Source organism: Ambystoma mexicanum, chromosome 6q, assembly GCF_040938575.1.
Source record: "Ambystoma mexicanum isolate Mex_15411 chromosome 6q, UKY_AmexF1_1, whole genome shotgun sequence".
In the NCBI taxonomy this organism is placed as follows: domain Eukaryota; kingdom Metazoa; phylum Chordata; class Amphibia; order Caudata; family Ambystomatidae; genus Ambystoma; species Ambystoma mexicanum.
In genome coordinates, this window is record NC_090937.1 from 1172938843 (window position 1) to 1172959837 (window position 20995).

Below are 20995 nucleotides of genomic sequence, written 5' to 3' on the forward strand. Positions count from 1 at the left end.
AGGCTCTAAGTCAGAGACACCATTAGTTTGCAGGGCCATTTGAGGGGTGTTATTAATGTTAATTAAGTCCCAAACCTCACCTTGGGTTTTTTTTTTACATATAGCTGTTAACATTTCTTCAGCATTTTGCTAATGCATCGTGGACTTATACCACCGGAGCCAATTTTTATACATGTTTTTTATCTTCTTGGCAGCTATCTTCAGAGCCGTGGATGTTGGGGGCTTTAACCGTCCGCGGTCTCTCCTCAATTCTCTACTCTTTTCTTCTACTATGCTATCATAAGCATAGCAGTGTCTAAGCGTACTGCCCCGCTGACCATGTATCTTAACCTCAAACCTCTGCAGGATCAGTGTGTAATCTAACACATTTGATGGTTCAGGCTCTTTCTGCAAGGACACCAATCATGAGTATTGAACTAAAAAGGTTCTCAACCTTTTTTCTTGGCATTTTAAGACGATTTCCCCTATTTACTACCTCGACATTGGCAATCGTTGTGGCACCCACCGTTTCTGCCTCTCCCACCCAGTACATTCTCAAAAGGCTGTGGTCACTGGCCATGGTATTTATCACCTTGAAGGTTTTTATATCCTGCACCAGATCTCGTGAAACAAATATCTAGTCAATAATTTCCAATTGGTTACCACAGGACCACGTTGGCCTGCCCGGTGTATCTCTGTGACCGTTTAGGATATGTAAGTCTCTTGAGTCCATTAAGGCAATCCATGGCAGGCCTCTTTCCGGTGGGTTTAAGTGGACAGTCGCGTCACAGTTAACTTCTTCCTTTCTGTTTAGACATGTGAGATTTAAGTGTCCACATATTATAATGGAACCATTACCCTTGATCATGTATGCATCGTCAATCATGTCAGACACTTTCTCGATGAACTCAGCTTACCCCACTGCTACAGGATTCCAGTAAAGGTTCATTTTTGTCAAACCTCTCCTTTGAGTTTTTGTAGCTGGTCCGGGTAGGGAATCCCAGTGCATCACTACTCGCAGTATGTGGATATTTATGTTTTTCTTACAGCTTCCTTCTAGACCGTTTCTGTTTTTAACAGCCATGAGTAATCCAGATGTAGGTCTCACTTTTAGGCCACAGGATGCTGGGTTTAAGAGAACTGAGTGTCTGTCTAAATTTGGTTTGTGGCATAGCCAAGTCTCTTGCAGACAATAGCAAATCGAAATCCCCCAATTTTACATCTCCTTTTTCAACATCTTGTGTTCCATGATGACAAACATAGGCATTTGGGTCCCTTCACTGAATTCAGCTACTGTGATTTAACTCCCATCAAAGTGCCAGGCAGCCAACACCTGGATTCCTTCTCCAATGTGATTGGATCTTTTTTCTTCGGGATAATGTGTTGGTGTATTGGTCACACGTTTTCAATTCTGTAAGCACACTCCTAGTAGTCGATTTCTTTATCTGGCCTTGACCACTTTTTACTTTACTTTTACTTTATTCAATTTGTAACGCGCTGCCTTGGAACCTAAGGCGTGAGGGCATGAGGACAAGACATACAGAACAAAAACCATGAAGATGGGTGGCGAAGAATCAAGACGGTGGAAAAACAAGAGGAGCATAAGGTGTGGTACCGACCACAGCAGAGAAGTACAAGAGTATTTGTTTAATAGAAGAGGTGCGTCTTGAAGTGGTTCTTGATCGAGGAGACCGAGAGGTGCTGACGAAGCATAGGAGGAAGCAGATTCCAAAGAGTCGGGCTGCCATGTAAAATGCCCCCTTCTCCACCTTCTTAAGTTTACATCGTGGTAGGGAAAGCAGATTCTGATTGCTGGATCTAAGAAGCCTGGGATTGGATTTGACTGAGATTTGGTCAAGTAGGTATTTGGGCATAATGCCCAGCCTACATTTAAAAGCAATTGTAAGAATTCTAAATCTAACCCGGGCTTCAATCGGTAGCCAGTGTAAAGAGCGTCGGGTATCAGAGACGTGGTCACGACGAGCCAGGTCAGTGACAACACGAACCGTTCCATTTTGGACTACTTGAAGTCTGTTGAAGTCATTTTTTCCTAGCCCAGATAGAAGGCTGCCGCAGTAGTCAATCTTTGCACCGACTATAGCTCTTGCTATAGTCTCGGCATTAGCTTGCGAGATAAAAGGTCTCAAATGAGACAAGAGGTTTACATAGTATGTCCAGGCGGATATGACACTGCTAACATGGGCTCTCATGTTGAGGGACTGGTCCAGAACCACACCTAATATTTTTAGCTTAGGTTGGGGAGAAATATCAACCATACCTACCCTGAATGATTTGAATATGGGGTCCAATTTGATAAGGTAGTTTGTGTTGGCTACGATAATAAGCTCAGCTTTGCTTTTATTTAAGCAAGATTGTTGGCCATCATCCAATTTTTGATAATGGAAAATATTTTGTTGAGTTCTAATTCGTCCTGAGAATGAGCACCCAAGAGTTTTACCAGAATGTGGGTGTCATCAGCATAGTTGGAGAATGAAATTCCTTCTTCCTCGACAATACTAAAGAAAGGAGCTGTGTAAATGTTGTAGAGGCATGGGGCGGTGCTGGCGCCCTGAGGAACCCCAAAGAGGACCGGGGTTGGATCCGCCTCATGCTGCCCAATGCAGACTCTAGTTTGTCTGTTGGCCAGGAAGTAATTAATCCAGGATGTAGCGGAAGAAGAGAAATTGGCCCCCTCTTCCATTCTTTACCACGGGTGGCATCACCATCACCTTCCTCCATCTTTGATTTGTCATTAAGTAGAGTTGATCTACCTATTAAATATATAAATACCCCTTTTCCGCTGTTACTGCCATGTTCCTCTAGGCCATCATCCATAACAGTTGTCAAGTCAGATCCAAATAACTGGAGGATCACAGCTGCTTTGAGTAACATATATTTTACAAATGGAGAGTACATGTGAAGATACACCAAACGCAGACGCTCCTCTTCCACAAACTCAATCAGAGACAAGTCATCAGAACGAATTGTCTAAGATTTGGGATACAATGGAAGAGGTCCAGCACATTTCTTCTATTTAAGGTAAGGTTGTCCGCTCTATACACCAACTTTTCTAGCGTTAACCGCCTTAAATTATCTTTTGTAGAAATATTCCTGGGTCTTAGGAAGCACCTGGTCAATTTTCTGAGGCCCAGTAACTTTTGTCCATTCCTGGATGTATATGTTGTCTGCCGCTGACCTTTTTGGGGCCAACGTTTGAAAATTGTCTGGAATCGTGGGAAGACCAGACTCGGGTCGGTCATCAATTCAATGCCAATGGTTACGAACAGGGGTGTCTCCTTGGATGCCAGATCATTGAGATCCACAGTTTTTGTATGAAGTAGTTGTGGGTCCCTGCTTCTATTGGCGAGTTTCTGATTAAAAGTAAATATAGTGTCTGTTGCAAGCCTTTTTTACTGCTAATGTTTGGAACCTTACTACTTGCTGTTCTCCTTCTTCTTTTATACTGGGGGCAGGAGCTTCCGGGCAGTTCAACAAAGGATTTCTGGCTCTCCTAGCCTGAGCATGGTCCTCCTCGAGGTCTGAAGGTCTATTGAGTGCATGAAGCACTTCCACCATGGATGGTACAAGAACTGTCCCACCCCTGGGTTTACCAGGCTGGGGAAATCACTGCAGGTGGATCCCTGCTCCTAGTGTTTCCCCTTACAAGGGCTTTGTATAGCAGTAACCCCACATCGACATGTCCTGCCCTAGATTGAGTAAGGGAAGAAGAACCGGACACCCCAAAGTACAGAGCCTCCGAAACAGATGATTGAATAGTCAGGGACAAAGTAGCCAATTTTTGTTCAAAGGCCTTATCCACTGCCTGGCCCCGGGAGGAATTCACAAAAGATACAAAGTGGTCTTGCCAGATAGCCTTGCTAGAGGAGCCTTCTCCTTATCCTCAGATAAGATGCCCAAGATAGGTAAATCTGGTTCCCCCTCCCATTGAGCCATAACTGCAGAAGAAAGGGAGAATAGGACCTCCTGCCAGAAGAAAATCCCAACTGAATTCCCAAGAACCAAAGAACACACTGAAGGTCCGAGGCCCTGCATGTTCATGAACACTTGCTATGGTGGTTTCCTCCAAACAACGCTCTGCATGGCACAATGAGAAAGCCAAGCTCTTGCTGCCGCTGGCTGAGCATGGGGGTGCAGGAGTAGGCCCCCCTTTCACGTGCTCGGCACTGCTGGCGAATGCACCTAACCAGAGCTCCACCCTCCTTGTGCCGGGGTGGAGCAGCGTGCCCCAGCCACCAGCAAACGGTAAATAAGCCACCCTACATGGCCCTAGAAAACCTCAGAAACAACACATCAATGTCGAACAAGTTAAGCCACCCCTCTAACCTGCAAGCAGATACTTCTCTGAGCATGTGGGGCAGTAAGAAAAGAGGAAATCGTGGATCGGCGACTGAGGAGACAAGCGTATCCCCAAGAAAAAGAAGGTTCTTCGACAGCTGTGACAACTAGCAGTAAAGGAAACAAAACTATAAAGAATCGAACAAGACTCATTAAGGAATCTTTTATTATACAGAAATAAGCAAAGGATACTACTGCCACATTTTATGTCTACACTACCTACTGGATCTACAGAAACTCCATCTACTGCATCCATTTGACAAGGGTTTCTTCAGCCATTTGGCTTTTTCCCTTCAACCTACCGGTAATTTCCATGGGGGGTGGGGGGGTGGGGCTTGCCTTAGCTGTGTCAGCGGCGGGCATTGTGGCTACCTCCCGGGGTCATCTAATAAGAAGGCTACTCCTGCGGACTCAGAAGAAGAGGAATTCACCGCAGAAGACGCAAGTGCTTTTCCTGAGAACATGTTTAAGTTTCCAAGCCCCACCCATCCAACCCAGAATCCCATAACCCCTTTAGTGCATGCGCTTTTGCGCATGCTGTTTGTGAAGCCCTGTTTGGCAAGGGCTGTCTGTGGCTGTCCTGCTGAGATCCTGCTTTCATTTCCTGAACGGTACAAGTCTGGAGTTACAGCTTGTTGGACTGAAATACTTGCAAAAGGAACGGTGCACTTGCGTTGTGTATGTTATTTCTTTTGATTGTAGGTGTTTTTCCTGTGAAAATGTCTAAGTTTCCAAGCCCCACCCATCCAACCCAGAATCCCATAACCCCTTTAGTGCATGCGCTTTTGCGCGCGTGCTGTTTGTGAAGCCCTGTTTGGCAAGGGCTGTCTGTGGCTGGGTTAGCGGGTGTGGTCTTGATTATAATTTATTCGTCCTTCGTGGTGCCGCATGTTTTGTTTCATACTATTATGTATTCATTTTTTTCTCCTTATTCTGTAAGCTCAAGCAACATCGAAGAACTAAGTATTTTCCTTTATAACCTGTGTGTGTGTGGTTTTAAACCTTGTTTTTTTTTGTAGGGCCCCCTCGTGAGGCGCCAAGTATTTGTGAAACTCGCTGGTTAATTTGCGTTCTTGTTCTAGTCTGATGTCTTTTCTTTTGGCGTCTCGTATGCAGGATACAGATGTAATTGCAGCGCTACTGCAGCCGCCCTGTTAACTCCGCATCCCTCTTCCCATACCACTCACCTATCACGTACCAAAAAAGCTGCTTCAATTACGTGCTATTGATCCCCTATAGCTGATATACAGCAGTTTTGTGTCCCGTTGTTCGAATCCATTCTCTGGGGTACCCAGACACTTTACCTTTTGCTTTAGGTTTGTCATAGACTCTGAAAACAAATACCATGAAATAGGTGCGTGTGGAGACTAGTGCCCCCCCCCCGCCCCCCCCCGGATTCTCTGGTCCAAGCTGGGGCCCTAACGCTATCATCATTATCCCCTAAATCTACCATTCATGGGGAAGTGGCAAAACTGACTAATGAACCACTTGAGGTTAAGGGGGTTCACCTCCTCCTAAAAAGGCTGTAAACGGTCGAGTTACGGGTCTGTCTAAAGCCGCTTCCGTTGTAGCTAACTTTGCTAACTCTGTCAATCTCAGTCCTGCGAGGACGAGTGAAGTTAATGAGGATTTGTCTGAGATAATTTGACACAGGTGCGAGACCTCTCACAATCACCTGTATTATTTTCACCTACGGCCCAAAATTCATCTGACTTATCTAGCTCCTTTTCACAACCCACCCCTAGACGTAAGTCTACATCGCCTATAGACACACACAGAGCTGTTTTTGGGAATCCTAATGTATTTATTTATTTATTTATTTATTACATTTGTATAGCGCACAAACAGCCCATGGGCATCAAGGCGATGTCGCTTGCAGGGAGCTTAGTTACAATCTGGATACATCTCTACAGTCGATGAATGCCGCCCTTTTTTCTTTAACCAGACTTTATGAGACCTTGGACAATAAATTAAACATCCAACATATGATGCTAACACAAATTGTCCAGGTTAAAGAAAAGGAATTAAATTAGTGTCCTTGTTGTAAAACACGATATATTTCTAGCATAGGTCCCGTCTATCCGGTGAGTAAGCAACTTCCTTCCACCTCTATCTGTGAAGAAATTGTACTTATTGACTGTTCAACAGACTGCCCTTATGCAAAGAGAAATCCGGGAAAAAATCTGGCAGTCCTAAACGTCCGATTCCCATCACTTTAGTGACGCGGAAGGGTGCTTTAGTTGCGCCTTCCATTTCTAATTTAACAAATGAAGCGAGTGTGACCTGCAAATCTGGACAAGCTTGTCTAAAAAAAAAAAAAGTGTAAAGTCAAGAACGTGGTACAACCGCAGGCCAATCATTGTGACCTAACTCTGGTGGCCACGCTCCTCTAATAGTCAAGGAGTGGTAGGGTTGCCTCCAACCCACAATTATAACATCTTTGACACCAAATCTAAAATTTCCATAGCTAACCATCCTACTAAGAATTCTAAAAATATTAAGGCGTGTGCTGTCAACAAGCCCACTGGTGCCCAAAAATGTATCCAAAAACTGTCCTTAGCTAAATCAGCAACCGCCTTGTCGCGAGTGGCTATTGCGAATAAATAACGGAAGGCCCTTTCTCATAGGACAGGGCAGCCTCCGTTTTCGCAGGCTCAGACCCAGCCTTTGGCTTATGAACCATTGGACGCTCTAGTCCGGCTGAACGAACAGCAAGCCGTCCTGGCTCAACGTTTCCTCGTAAATGAAGTAGTGAGTGGGAAGCCTGCTGTTTCTTTCACTCCCCTGCCCCCCCCCACCCCCCCAGGTAGTCCCGCAAATCGAGGCCCGGTCCACTGACCCTCTGGTCATTTAATCTGGTGTGCCCAAACTGGATAAGCCATCCACCCTGGAGTGCTGGAGGGCGGAGATAGACACATCTCTACATCGCCTCCTTCCACTAGTGAATAAACGAGACATACCCGCACCCGAAAATTGGGTCAATTGTTGATGAGCCTTCAGTCTCTGCTATGAGAAGAAATTGCCTAACCCAATCAATGTATCATTCTGGTCTGGATTCGAAACAATCTTTGTTTCCAAATCCCCAACTCACACGTTTAATTTTGCAGTGCTGTTCGCACCCATTCTCGGTGTACGACAGGCAATCGGTTTTGAACATCTTGGCAGGAATCCCGGCACTTGAAGAACTTACGTCATGATAATGTTGTGCCCCTTACGCGAACGAAGATCATGCTCACTACTCTGCTAGGGCAATTAACTATGTGCAGCCTTGAGGCTCTCATTTTGAAAGTGAGGAACGGACAGACACGTGAAGTGTAGCGAATGTCACTGTCTGGGGTGTCCAGGACTGCAACGGCATGTAGAGTGCTTTACGCTGCCATCCTCTTCAGGACTGCCATGACATGTAGAGTGATTTATGCTGCCATCCTCTTCAGGACTGCCACGGCATGTAGAGTGCTTTGCGCTGCCACCCTCTTTAGGGCTGCCACAGCATGTAGGGTGATTTACGCTGCCATCCTCTTCAGGACTGACACAGCATGTAGAGTGCTTTACGCTGCCATCCTCTTCAGGACTGCCACGGCATGTAGAGTGCTTTACGCTGCCATCCTCTTCAGAACTGCCACATCATGTAGAGTGCTTTACGCTGCCATCCTCTTCAGGACTGCCATGGCATGTAGAGTGATTTATGCTGCCATCCTCTTCAGGACTGCCACGACATGTAAAGTGCTTTACGCTGCCATCCTCTTTAGGGCTGCCACAGCATGTAGAGTGATTTACGCTGCCATCCTATTCAGGACTGCCACAGCATGTAGAGTGTTTTACGCTGCCATCCTCTTCAGGACTGCCACGGCATGTAGAGTGCTTTATGCTGCCATCCTCTTCAGGACTGCCACAGGATATAGAGTGATTTACGCTGCCATCCTCTTCAGGACAGCCACAGCATGTAGAGTGCTTTACGCTGCCATCCTCTTCAGGACTGCCACGGCATTTAGAGTGATTCATGCTGCTATCCTCTTCAGGACTGACACAGCATGTAGAGTGCTTTAAGCTGCTGTCCTATTCAGGACTGCCACGGCATGTAGAGTGCTTTATGCTGCCATCCTCTTCAGGACTGCCACGGCATATAGAGTGATTTACGCTGCCATCCTCTTCAGGACAGCCACGACATGTAGAGTGCTTTACGCTGCCATCCTATTCAGGTCTGCCACGGCATGTAGAGTGCTTTACCCTGCCATCCTCTTCAGAACTGCCACAGCATGTACAGTGCTTTACGCTGCCATCCTCTTCAGGACTGCCACGGCATGTAGAGTGCTTTACGTTGCCATCCTTTTTTTAGGACTGCCACGGCATGTAGAGTGCTAGAGTGCTTCACGCTGCCATCCTCTTCAGGACTGCCATGGCATGTAGAGTGCTTTATTCTGCCGTCCTCTTCAGGACTGCCACAGGATATAGAGTGATTTACGCTGCCATCCTCTTCAGGACAGCCACAGCATGTAGAGTGCTTTACGCTGCCATCCTCTTCAGGACTGCCACGGCATTTAGAGTGATTCATGCTGCTATCCTCTTCAGGACTGATACAGCATGTAGAGTGCTTTAAGCTGCTGTCCTATTCAGGACTGCCACGGCATGTAGAGTGCTTTATGCTGCCATCCTCTTCAGGACTGCCACGGCATATAGAGTGATTTACGCTGCCATCCTCTTCAGGACAGCCACGGCATGTAGAGTGCTTTACGCTGCCATCCTATTCAGGTCTGCCACGGCATGTAGAGTGCTTTACCCTGCCATCCTCTTCAAACTGCCACAGCATGTAGAGTGCTTTACGCTGCCATCCTCTTCAGGACTGCCACGGCATGTAGAGTGCTTTACGTTGCCATCCTTTTTTAGGACTGCCACGGCATGTAGAGTGCTAGAGTGCTTCACGCTGCCATCCTCTTCAGGACTGCCATGGCATGTAGAGTGCTTTATTCTGCCGTCCTCTTCGGGTGCAATCATATTCAGAAAATAACTGTTTCTGTGTCGACCAGCTAGGGTAGCGTAAGCAAATGTTAATAGAATTATATTGTATTCGTAATTGAACAAAGCTCATTGACCTGTGTAGCATGGGCTCAAGCTTGCATTTCAGCAGTCTTTCTTCCTTTTGTGGTAGATAAAATGAGCATGGTTTGTTAACAGTGCTATATTTTTGTTAACGGTGCCATCACAAATGCCGTGGCACAAAGCATCCTCTTATAGAAACATTTTCTTATTTTTAAATAAATACATGGAATGTTGACCAAATCCAGGTTTAGAGGGCCGGAAACGTCGGATTTTCAAGATGACCCTAATTAATATTCATGAGGTTTACATTTGCATACAATGATTGATTCTAAGTGTGAGCACATCTTTTCTCATGAAAATTAATGAGATATCTGGAAACCCCGTCAGGTTTCCGTCCCTCGGGCCTGGAGTTGAATAACCCTGAATAGAGGGAACACTTTTTGGCCTGTGCCAAGGGAGCTTCTGCTTGAAATTAACGCATCCTTGACCCAGTGCCATTGGGAACAATGTTGGTTAAAAACGCATCCTTCCTTGTCTTCCTGAATACCACTGCCCCATTCCCTGCCCTGCGTGTTGAGGTCTTTGTGAATAAACCTGTTTGGGGGTCCCCTTGGCTGTCTGCAGGATGACTCGAGCGGTCAGGCAGTATCTTTTTTCCACATCTCGTTTTGCTCTGAGCATGGGTTTTATTGAGGACTGGTGCAGACACATGCTTGGGTCTTTGCATTGGTGGGGGGAGGGGGAGCCCTCCACTTTTATATCGAAGCCAGAGCCACACTACGTAAATCTCACTGTGGCTTGCTCAAGCAGACTGCTTACAAGTTACTAATTACAAACGAGTGAATCCTTTTTTCATGAACATTTAAACACTAGTTGATTCAGTAACTCGTGTTTAAGGTTTTTTTTGCGAGACTAAAATTACAACAAGATGTGCAGGCCTCTGTGAAACAATGATTGAGAGCAGGTGACTTTATCGCGCAGGTGTAATCCAAAAGATATATTAAAGACTGAAATCAAGTCAAGCTGAGATGCTCAGTCCTGATGTTTATGCTCCCATCACTTTGCAGTAAGTGAGTTAAAAAGTCAGAACAGGGAACACGAATTCAGTGCTAAAATCAGGGTTTACCTTTTTGCACATTGTGATCTTCAGCAAATAAATGTACTACTCGATGACCCATTTTTCTTCGACCGAAAGTAGCACCACCTAGCAATGATTCAGTCCAGTATCTGCTATCATAAATGTCTCGCTCACACATGTTTTAAAAGTCTAAAGTGTTGCTCCATATATTATTTTAAAATGTACATAGCTCATTTGTCTCCTTGCATACTTACGGCTTCTTTCATCTTAAGTCATTGATCTCTCACAGAAATGTGAAATAAATGATGTGTATGTCAATAATTGAAGGAACATGTTTTCTAAATGTGTGTCTATTTAGCACACTTTGCCGTTGGTGTCCACTAACCATCTTTTTCAGAGACATCCATGATGTAAAGTCATGCCAGGACTCCTTTTTTTAATCTTCTCTTTATCTTCACTGACACAGTGGGGCTCATTACTAGTCCGGCGGACTCGTAGGGATTTACCGGCTCCGGACTTGCCGGATTTATCAGGGCATTACAGTCGTAATTAACGGTGCCGGTATTTCCATTTCCGTCTGCAGGCGGGTGGCATTACTCCCGCCAGGTCAGACCTGCCTGTAATAGCACCCGCCTGCAGAACGCGTAGTTTGTCGGTCCGGTAACAATGGTGGCAGCGGATTTACCGCCACCGCTGTTTCCGGACCGGCAAACTCTTAATGAAGCCCAGTATCTGAAATACCGAAATATATTGTGTTATCGGAACTGCTTGTAAATCCTATGGAATTCTTTCTAATGTATTGTGCAAAAGTGTGTTAAAAGGGTGTTTCTTCAATCCATTAGTACAAATAACTGTTCTATGGGGAACAGTATGAAGGAACTATTTCCCTCCTAGTGAGATGGACACTATGGGCCTTATTACGAGTCCTGGTTTCCTGGAATAACCGGGAGATTATGACCCCGATGTTCCGGGAAGTCAGGCGCCGGAAAAATGTAAATCCCCATAGAACTCAACGGGATTGGGGATGACGGAAGCCCCAGCACCGTTAACAACGGTGCCGGTGCTTCCGTGAAAGTCTACGAGTGGGTGCAGTCCCACCCCCCAGTTCAGGCCTGGCAGCGGCACGGCAGCCGCTCGCAGACTCGTAGTGTGCTGGTCCGGTAACACCAGTGCTGGCAGGCTTACCGGCACCGTCATTACCGGAGCGGCACACTTGTAATGAGGCCCTATAACTATTAACTCTGAAGTCACTATATCCCTTAATAGGGAAAGACAGAAGTTAAAGTGACAGGACAGGAGAGTGTGAGATCCCTCTTCAGAGAAAGTGAAGTACAAGCTGACCCTCACCGCAAACTGTGGCACTATAACCCTGGATCAGGAAGCAGCATGCCAGCCACTATCTTTCTGGTGTGGCAACTGGGGGCAAATAAGTTGATGAGCACTATGGGGCAAATAAGTGGCTGGGCACTATATACCTGCCATTATCTGGTTGTGCCAGGACGAGGCTAGGTGCTATGTCTCTGAAGCTGTACGCCGATTAAAGAAGCAGATTGCTGCTATAATTCTCAGACCTAGAGATCTGAGGAGACCAGTATCCCCAAGATAGAAACACCCCAACACAGTATGATTTATCCCATCCTGACACTGTTTCTCACAGTCCAATCCAAAGGGAGGAATTCTATTTTGGTTAAAGATAACCCCATTGTCCCCATAGGTGCTTATGCCAACCCTTTCCCTAATTGTGAGATATATGGTTTGGGGATCCGTCTCTTTGGGGAGTTACAGAGCCCACAAACAGACCACCAAACACGGCTTTATATAAGACTTGCTGACTCACCGCTGCCACGCATATTTACACTGATGATATTGAACCTGATCTTTGATATGGAGCCTACAGCCCAAGCTTAGCAGACAACAATGGTAATCAATAGGATCCATTGTTTTCAAGCAGCCTGTGCCGTTCACCATTGAAGAAATGAGATTTGCCTGCAACTGAAAGCAAACATTGGATTTTGCATTGAATTTGTGTGCGACGCCAACCCTACGACAGTTGTGTTGAATATTTAAAAGGAACGGCGGATTGTACTTCAGACTGACAGAAAGAAGGAAGCTTCCGTTTCGGGTAAATGTTCTTTGGCCTTTTGACTTGACGCACATGGCATATCTGTAATGATTCTCTGCGAAAGTGCTGACTATCTTCATTAAATGATGACAATGTCAAACAAGCATTGCTCAACTATTTTCTTGATGATTTTGATCATGTATTACTCTGTGAATACTTAGGTCGCAGTTTGATAACGGATTGCATGTTAAATTAGCCTGTTTAGTTGATAACAACATTAAAAGTGCCAGTATTTGTGCATGGTCTATGGTGTCTTGGTTTATCAGTATGCCGACTATTTCTCAAGTAGAGTAAATAAACTCATTCATATGCAAAGGTTATAAAAGATATGAAGGAATTACACCTCACAACACTGGGTAAATATTTTGGGCCTCATTATGACTCCGGCGGCATCCGTGCTGGTGAAACCGGCACGGCTGCCGCCGGAGTAATTTTTTTCCGGTGGCTGGGAATGGGCAATTACCTGGACATTACATCCCTGGCAGACCCGGTAATTGCCCATTCTCGGCGGTCGGAGAATATTACTCCCCATTCTCATTTGAGTCAATGGGAATGGGTAGGTCGGATGCACCGGCAACATTCGTGAATGGTGCCGGTGCATCCGACATGGCCTGCTCGCGGGTGCCGGCCCGCCGCCAGGTCAGACCTGGCGGGCGAAAAGGTGCTGCTCACAGACCTCGTAGTTTACTAGTCCGGTAACAGCGGTACCGGCAAGCTTACCAATACCATTGTTACTAGACCGGCAAACTTATAATGAGGCCCATTGTGTGGTGTTCCTGTATACCAATAGAATCTGTATATAATAGAATAAAGGAAAAAGGGGAGATGCAAGTTTTTGAAGGTGCACAAATCTTTCATTTACAAGATGAAATTAATTGTAATCATGTGTTAAGTGAGTTTGTGGTTTCCTGTGTCAGGAGGGGCACCATTAAGCACCTCTTCAGAACGTTTGGGACTTAGGGTCTTATTTGGGGAAGGAACTGGGAGGGAAATGTCTGTCTTGGGTAGGGGTGCAGGGTTCACAGAGTGGCTGGCCCCTGCCAAGTGACCAGGACCGCAGGAGAGAGACATGGGGATCCTCCCCATTCAGTCCATGGGTCCATCATCCACTGGCTCTGAGAAGTACCCTCCAATGGTTCTGGTGTATCATCTCTTTTCAAGATGGGTGAATGCTACATAGGTATCATAGATCTATCTTAAGAGCATCCAGAGGCACAGAAACTGCTCTTCTCAACTCCTGTGAAGACCTGCTCTCAAATCTTGACATTAACACCCCCTCTGTCCTCGTTCTCCTTGACCTCTCCTCTGCCTTTGACATGGTTAAGCACAACACCCTGATCGCACATCTCCATGACATCCTGGGAATCACAGGTCAGGGTCTGGCATGGTTAATCTCCTTTCTATCCGACCGCCCATCGGAGGTGGAACTCAGAGCCTTTCTCTCGGCTATTGCTCTCTCAACCTGTGGCGTTTCCCAGGGATATAACTTCTCCCCTGGTTCTTCAACATCTATATGGCAGCATTGGCAAGTGTCATTGTCCCATTCACCTCTAACGTCCACTGTTACGCAGATGACAAGCAACTATCTTTCAGGCTACCCTCAACCCCCTCCTCCTCCTTGCTCATATCTGACTGTAAGCTTGCAATTCAGTCATGGTGTGCTGCAAACGACCTCTGCCTCAATGCCAGTAAGACTGAGATAGTTCTCATTAGGACCCTTGCCCCAGCTTTTCCACTTTCACTCTTGCCGGCCTCCCTTGGCCCTGTGCCAGCACCCCCTTGCGAGGCAAAAAAAGTTGGGGTCATCTTCGACTCCACTCTCTCCTTCTCCTCTCACATCTCTGACATCCCTAAAAAGTTTAACTATTAGCTACACCTCCTCAGAAGTACTCTATCTTTTCTCACTTTCCCCCAGCAGTTACTGTCTCCAGAACCTTGGTTCTCTCTGAGCTGGACAACTGGAACAACCTCTTCCTCAACCTCCCTTCTTCGGCCCTGCGCTCTCTGCAACTCATCCAGAACAGAATAGCAAGACATATCCCTGGCCTCAAACTCAGGGACCGCATCTCTCAGGTGCTGAAATCACTTCACTGGCTCCCAGTGGCTGCAAGGATCAAGTTCAAGACCCTCTGCATTGTACGCAAGGCTTTCTGGGGCCTGGGACCTACCTACTTGCAACGCTGCCTACCTAAATATTGTCCTTCACGAGCCCTCCGCTCATCTACCTCCAACCTTCTGCGAGTGAGTCGGTTCTCCAAGCAGAGATTTGGAGGGAGATCCTTATCCTCAGCAGGTGCTCCCTCTGGAATAGCCTCCCTGCTGCCCTCCGTCTTGAGCCTGACCTTCTTAAGTTCCAGAAACTCCTCAAGACCTTCCTCTTCTCCTCTTTCTTCACTCACCCTCTACCCTGCTAACCCAGGTCTCTGCTCTCTCCATATCTCCCTCCTCTCACTTACAGCTTGCTTACTGGCTGCAACGTGCCTGAAGATCGTCTGTCTTGTTTGTTTGTTTGTTTGTTTTTATTATTTATAATGCGCGAGCGTACCCGGGGGTATCAGGGCGCAGCCTTTACAAGAATTTTCGAAGCTTCGTTACAGTACACGAAGAATATACATAATACAAAAATAAGGTACACAAATGTTATATACAAATCAGCAGTAAAGCCAGCAGGCCGTTATATACAGTTAAGCAAGAAGGCACACGTGGTTACAATGTGTGCGTGTAGTGCTGGGCACTACCTTGTCTTAGTGGGTCTCCAGTTTCGCCAGGAGACTACCTTGGAACGGAAGTTCTGATAGGGCAAGTCTACTCTAAGGTTTGGAGGCAGGGAATTCCAAAGCTTGGCAGCTTTTACCGGGAAGCTGTTGCCTCCTATGGTGGCCCGTTTGTAGTGGGGAACAGATAAACAATCTTTGTATGCAGTTCTGACGGGTCTTAAGGAGGACTGTCTGTAGAATCTGTTGATCAGGTAGGTTGGGGCTGCGTTGTTAAGAGACTTGTGGGTGAGTGATGCCGTTTTTAAGAGAATTTTATCTCTAGTGGAGAGCCAGTTGTTCTGTTGGCTGAATCCTGTGATGTGTTCTCTTCTGGAAATGCCCAGAGCTGCTCTGAGAGCGTTGTTCTGAAGGGTTTGCAGTTTACTGGTGGTGGCCTTGGTGGATCCCAGGTAAAGGGCATTGCAGTAGTCGAGGCGAGACAGTATGAGGGCTCTGGCGAGTGTCAGACAGCTAGTGTCCGACAGGAAAGGTTTGGCTGCTCGGATTAATTTGCACGTATAAGCCGTGGAGGATGCAAGGGAGCTCACTTGTCTTTTGAGGGAAAAATTGGAGTCTAGATAGAATCCCAATGTTTTGACCTCCTGTCCGACTTTGATGTTGTTCCCGTCAATCATGAAGGAGTTATAGGACGGGCCAAGTTTCTTTATACTGATTGTAGTGCCTAAGATGATGAGTTCTGTTTTATCATCATTCAGGCATAGTCCATGAGTGGCCATCCATGCCTGGATGATGATGTACACCCTATTTAGCAAGGCCAAATCCTTTCCATAATCTCCTGAAAGCGGAAGGAGGATCTGAGTATCATCTGCATAGTTAGTGTAGGTGATACTGAGATGATCCAAATCATCGAAAAGGGGCTTGGTAAATATGTTGTATAATGTGGGGGAGACACAGGAGCCCTGAGGAACACCGCAGGTGATGGGTATAGGGTCTGCTGCCGCCGTGGGAGAAAAGACCCTCATAGTCCTGCCGTTAAGGAAGGATGTGATCCAGGTGATGGCCTCGCTGGAGAAGTGAGCTGAAGTGTGGAGGTGTGAACATAGGACAGAGTGATCGACCAGATCAAAAGCTGCAGATAGGTCGAGGAGGAGGAGTAGGGCGGCTTGCCCATTGTCTCTGAGCGAATCGATCTGCGCTTTCAAGTCAAAAAGAGCGGTTTCAGTCCCGTGTTGGGGACGGAATGGGGATTGTCTAGATCCTAAGAGGTTGTGTTCTTCCAGGTGCTTCTGTATTTGTACATAGGCAACCTTGTCCAGAATTTTTAGTAGAAAGGGAACAGTTGTTATGGGTCGGTAGTTTGTGGGTATGGCTGGGTCAAGTGTAGGTTTTTTCAGTAGAGGAAGTACCCAGGATTGTTTTAGGTTAGTAGGGATGGAGCCAGTGGCGAAGGAGGCATTAATCAATTTTTTAATGAAAGGGGAGAGGTCGCGGGCAGCATCTTTAATGAGCTGTGCTGGGCACAGTTCTCCCCTGTCTTCTCCCACTTAATTGCACTGGTAAAACTGCAGAATCACCGACCTTTTTGCTGACTATTATCGTCTCAGAATTTTCTGGGCTCTGAGCGACTGTTGTTTTTTTCCCCTTCTTCCCAGCCCTCCTGGAGCGCTTTAAAACACCCTCCTGTGTATAGGCGCTATATAATTAAACAATACAATACAATACAATCTCCTCTTCAGGCCTCAAATCTTCAAAGCCGTTGGATCGCTGCCACTCAATAAAACCCTTGCAAGCCTGAGAGACCAGTGCCTTACTTAAGAAGTCCTACAAAGCTTTCTACAGCTCATTATGCTTGTTTTGTCCAATATATATATATATATATAAGCAACTGCATCGGAAAAAACCTATAGGGACAAACATACATCGGGCCTTTTATTATATTTTTATATATTGTTCCCTCCAACTCTTCAAAAATGGCATTTGCCACATTACACAGAATACCATGAAACAGGAACAGGACTCTAGACAATACATCATTTTAGTAGATTGACCTCCCTTTCTATTGAAAGTGGGAGCCGGGTCCGAGTGGTAAAATTGTTTGTCGTTATCATTAATGATGGCATATAATTGAGGGGAGAAAGGGCAGTCTTGATGTGTTCCCCTTCCTTTCATAATGTACGGTAAGGTAACGTAAAGGGGTCTAATATTGAATGAATTCTGCCATTTGTGTAGCCTCTTGGAGCATGGTTTTGGAGGTAATGGATATTAATAAGAGAAAGTTAGTTGGATGAGATGGAGAGGGAAGGCGCAAATCAGTGTTTTTCAATGTCTTTTATTGTGTGCTGGTATGTTTCCTGATGGATCCTTGGTGAGGACATTGTGGGTATCTACATCCAGAGGGCAACACAGTATCCTGCTCAATTGACTAACAAGGAGGTCTGCCCGGACAGCGCGGGATTCAGGTGGTTTGGTGGACCAGTAGGAGGGGTGCAGAGTTTATGCAGTATTAAGCTCTGCATAGCTCAGCTGGAGTTCGCAGGTGAGGGGTACTAGCAGGCGTCCTGATTTAGTATGCGGGAAATAAATGTTAGTAATGTAACATGTACAGAAGAATGGTGGGAAAGGACTATCATAATCTTGGAATGAGGATGTGTACCAGGTGTACATGGTGATAGTGAAGTCTGATATGTTTGCCACAGTCAGGTCTACCTTGCTCATCCTGGCCTGTGTTCTAGAAAGGTCTAGCTGTCCAGGGGTTGTTGAGGTTGCACAGGCAACACTGCCCCGAATAGGTCCAGCCTCCTTTCAATAGTAACAATAATTATAATAATACAAATAATAATAATGTGCAATGTTATGTAATACACCCTGGTGTATTCCTCACACTTCTAAGCACTGTAATACCAGGTTTTAATAACCAATTTGATAGTAGTTAATGTATCGACCCCGGAAGTGTGAAGGGCTGGGTTGCCCCGGCTGCAGGATTCTATCTTGTGAAGTACAGAATGGCACCATGATGTTGGGACTTTATCACCCAGACTCTAGACTGGCTCTCAGTCAAAAACAGGATCCCCTGCAGAGCACTCGGCCTCACCCACCATGCTTCCAAGTTCCAGTGGCAGGAGACCAGGAGTCACAACGAAAAGGTGTATCACTTAGATGTCTGGCAGGGTGCTTCCATGGAGTAATGCGGGTGAGCCAGCTTTCCCTTCCATAGACATTTCAGATTAGGAAACTGAACTATTTCGACTTCTGCCCATGCCAGAACAAAGTCTGGCACAAGCAGCCTCTTAGTTACCATAACTCTTAATACTAGAACTTCTTAAGCAGCTTGCTCAGCATACTTGCGGAACAGTGCCAAAATGTGTTGCATATGTTTTAGAAAGACTCATGCCATCTTTTCACACCCAACACACTCTTCATTCACTTAACTGTATATTTATCAGCAAGACGGGGACGCTCCGGTTCTACACAATGGTTTGCTGAGCTTGTTGCAGGATTGGACCCAGAGACCTACTGGAAAAGCTCACCCGATACGTCCCCGGAAGGGACTTTGACCCCCCTCCTCTTATACTATCATTATCTCCCCCAAGCATTCCCTGCCCATACTTGAGTAAAATACAACTCATTGAATGAAGCTCATGCTGCTAGGCTCCAGACCTTGGAACACCCTTGGCGGTTCTCAGAGGAATAACCCTCTGATCACTGCGAGGTCCTGAGAGGCCCAACACCTACATCAGGTCTTCAAATCTAATAGTTACCTTTTACTTCCAAAATAAAATAAAGAATCAAGGCTGTATAGCACCAGTCTACTTGATGTCCACACTTCTGGCAACGTCTAGGTAAAGCTTAGCCCTCACTTCAAGGTGGTTGGCATCATTTTATCATTTGTGACTAGAAACAGTTTGGATTGGGAGAATGCTATATGAGTAGACTCACTGGCTCACTGGCATGACCGCTCAAGTGTAGATAGCATATGCATGCGCTATGCAGGGTGGCTCGCTATGATGCCAGTGACGCAAGCGTGCGCCACAGGCTACACTGAGAGCATAGACCATGATGGTAGACCCCCAATACTAACAGTATCAAGCACCACTGTATTAAGACTAGGCTACATTATACTGTTTGGATTTGAACATTATTTGGAGTTATTTCAATGTTTTTTCTACAGATGATGTTAGTCAATTTCACTTGATGTCTGCGAAGTAAAATTGTTGAAATAAGACAAAGGAGGTTGCCGGGATCTTGGCCCTTCCACAGAAATATAATTCTCAACACAAATGGAGCAAAATGAAAGCCATCGCTGGCGCTGGAAGAAAAGCAAAGTATTTTGGAATCTGCTTTCAAACCTTCAAAATAAGGTGGACTTTGCAAATATTTTGTTTTGTTAGCGTATTGAATTTGAAAAACTGTCATGCATTTTATGTGGTCTGCTTAGCCGGAGATAGGCACATCGTCTTCCTCTGCGACTTGTACAGCCCAACAGCCACATCTCAAGTCGAATCGTGGCATTCCGGAAGCGTTTTTTTCCAACCACCCAGCCACAACATACGATGATTTTTGAAGAGCCAGATCCTAACTGCCTGTCTAAATCTCTGGTGGTCCTTCAACTGGTGGGATCGGGACTGTACTTCCACAACCAAGCAGTCTAAATTGCTTCAAGTTCCCCTCAGTGGAAAGCTGATGTAATGGAAGTTTATTTGCAGCTGAAAGCAAGGCCCGACTAGGCAGAAATGTGAAGTTTCTTTGTGGGAAATAGTGGGCGACTCCCATAAAGGCCTTGTTTACAATACAGAGCACCTTGTAATTATTTTTTACCTTGATAACTGGCAGCCATGGGGCGATCAGGAATTGTGATCCGGTGGTTCAGGGCATACCAGAGATTTGAAAGAGAACATTTTAAGAGACCAATTTAGACAGATTTGCTGCAATAGATTCTGACTAAAACAAACATTAATGGTCCTCACTTAATTCAAAAAGCACAAGTTAATGTTTTGGTAGAATTACAAGCTAAGATACCCACAATGTCTTTCCAAGTCTTTCACAATTCAAACATGGAAAAAGGGCACGTTTCAATGTCTGTTGTGCAGTAATTGTAATAATGTTATTAAAAGTAGCATCATTGCACATCCTCACACTGGGGAGAAAATAGCACTTAAACATTACACTATCTGTACCTCATCAGGGGTAATTTATTGCATTAAATGCCCTTGCAGCCTTCTATATATTGGTCAGACCAAACGAACAGCCATAGTAGGCTGGCTAGAGCATAAATCCAATATCCGCACAAATAAGCCAATTCCCCAGCGGGAAAGCACTTTAATAGCCAAGATCATAACATTTCTCAATTGAGATTCCAAATATTGGAAGTTGTTAAAAGACCGCCGAGAGGTGGTGATTTCATTAAGCGATTACAGCAAAAAGAGATGTACTGGATTAAGCGCCTGAACACGGTCTTCCCAAAAGGACTTAATGAAGAGTTCAACCTGCAATGCTTCTTATAGATCACCTGACCTACACATTGAGCTTCAAAAATGTGTGCGGTATATATTTATGTTTGTAAACCTGACTATGTTGACATTGCCTGCTCCTTCTTTAATAGAATATGATGTTTTACTCAATATACTAGATGGATGTTTAGATTCATTTGCTCGTTTAATTTATATTTGTTACATAGTTTGAATCTATTAAGGATTAAAGAAATGGATG

General features: G+C 45.5%; 1 protein-coding gene across 1 annotated transcript in view; it reads right to left on the reverse strand.

Annotated features, from left to right (window-relative positions):
• Positions 1–20995, reverse strand: part of KLB (klotho beta) — a 385009-nt gene that overhangs the window by 263911 nt on the left and 100103 nt on the right. The gene's annotated exons all lie outside the window — the stretch shown is intronic.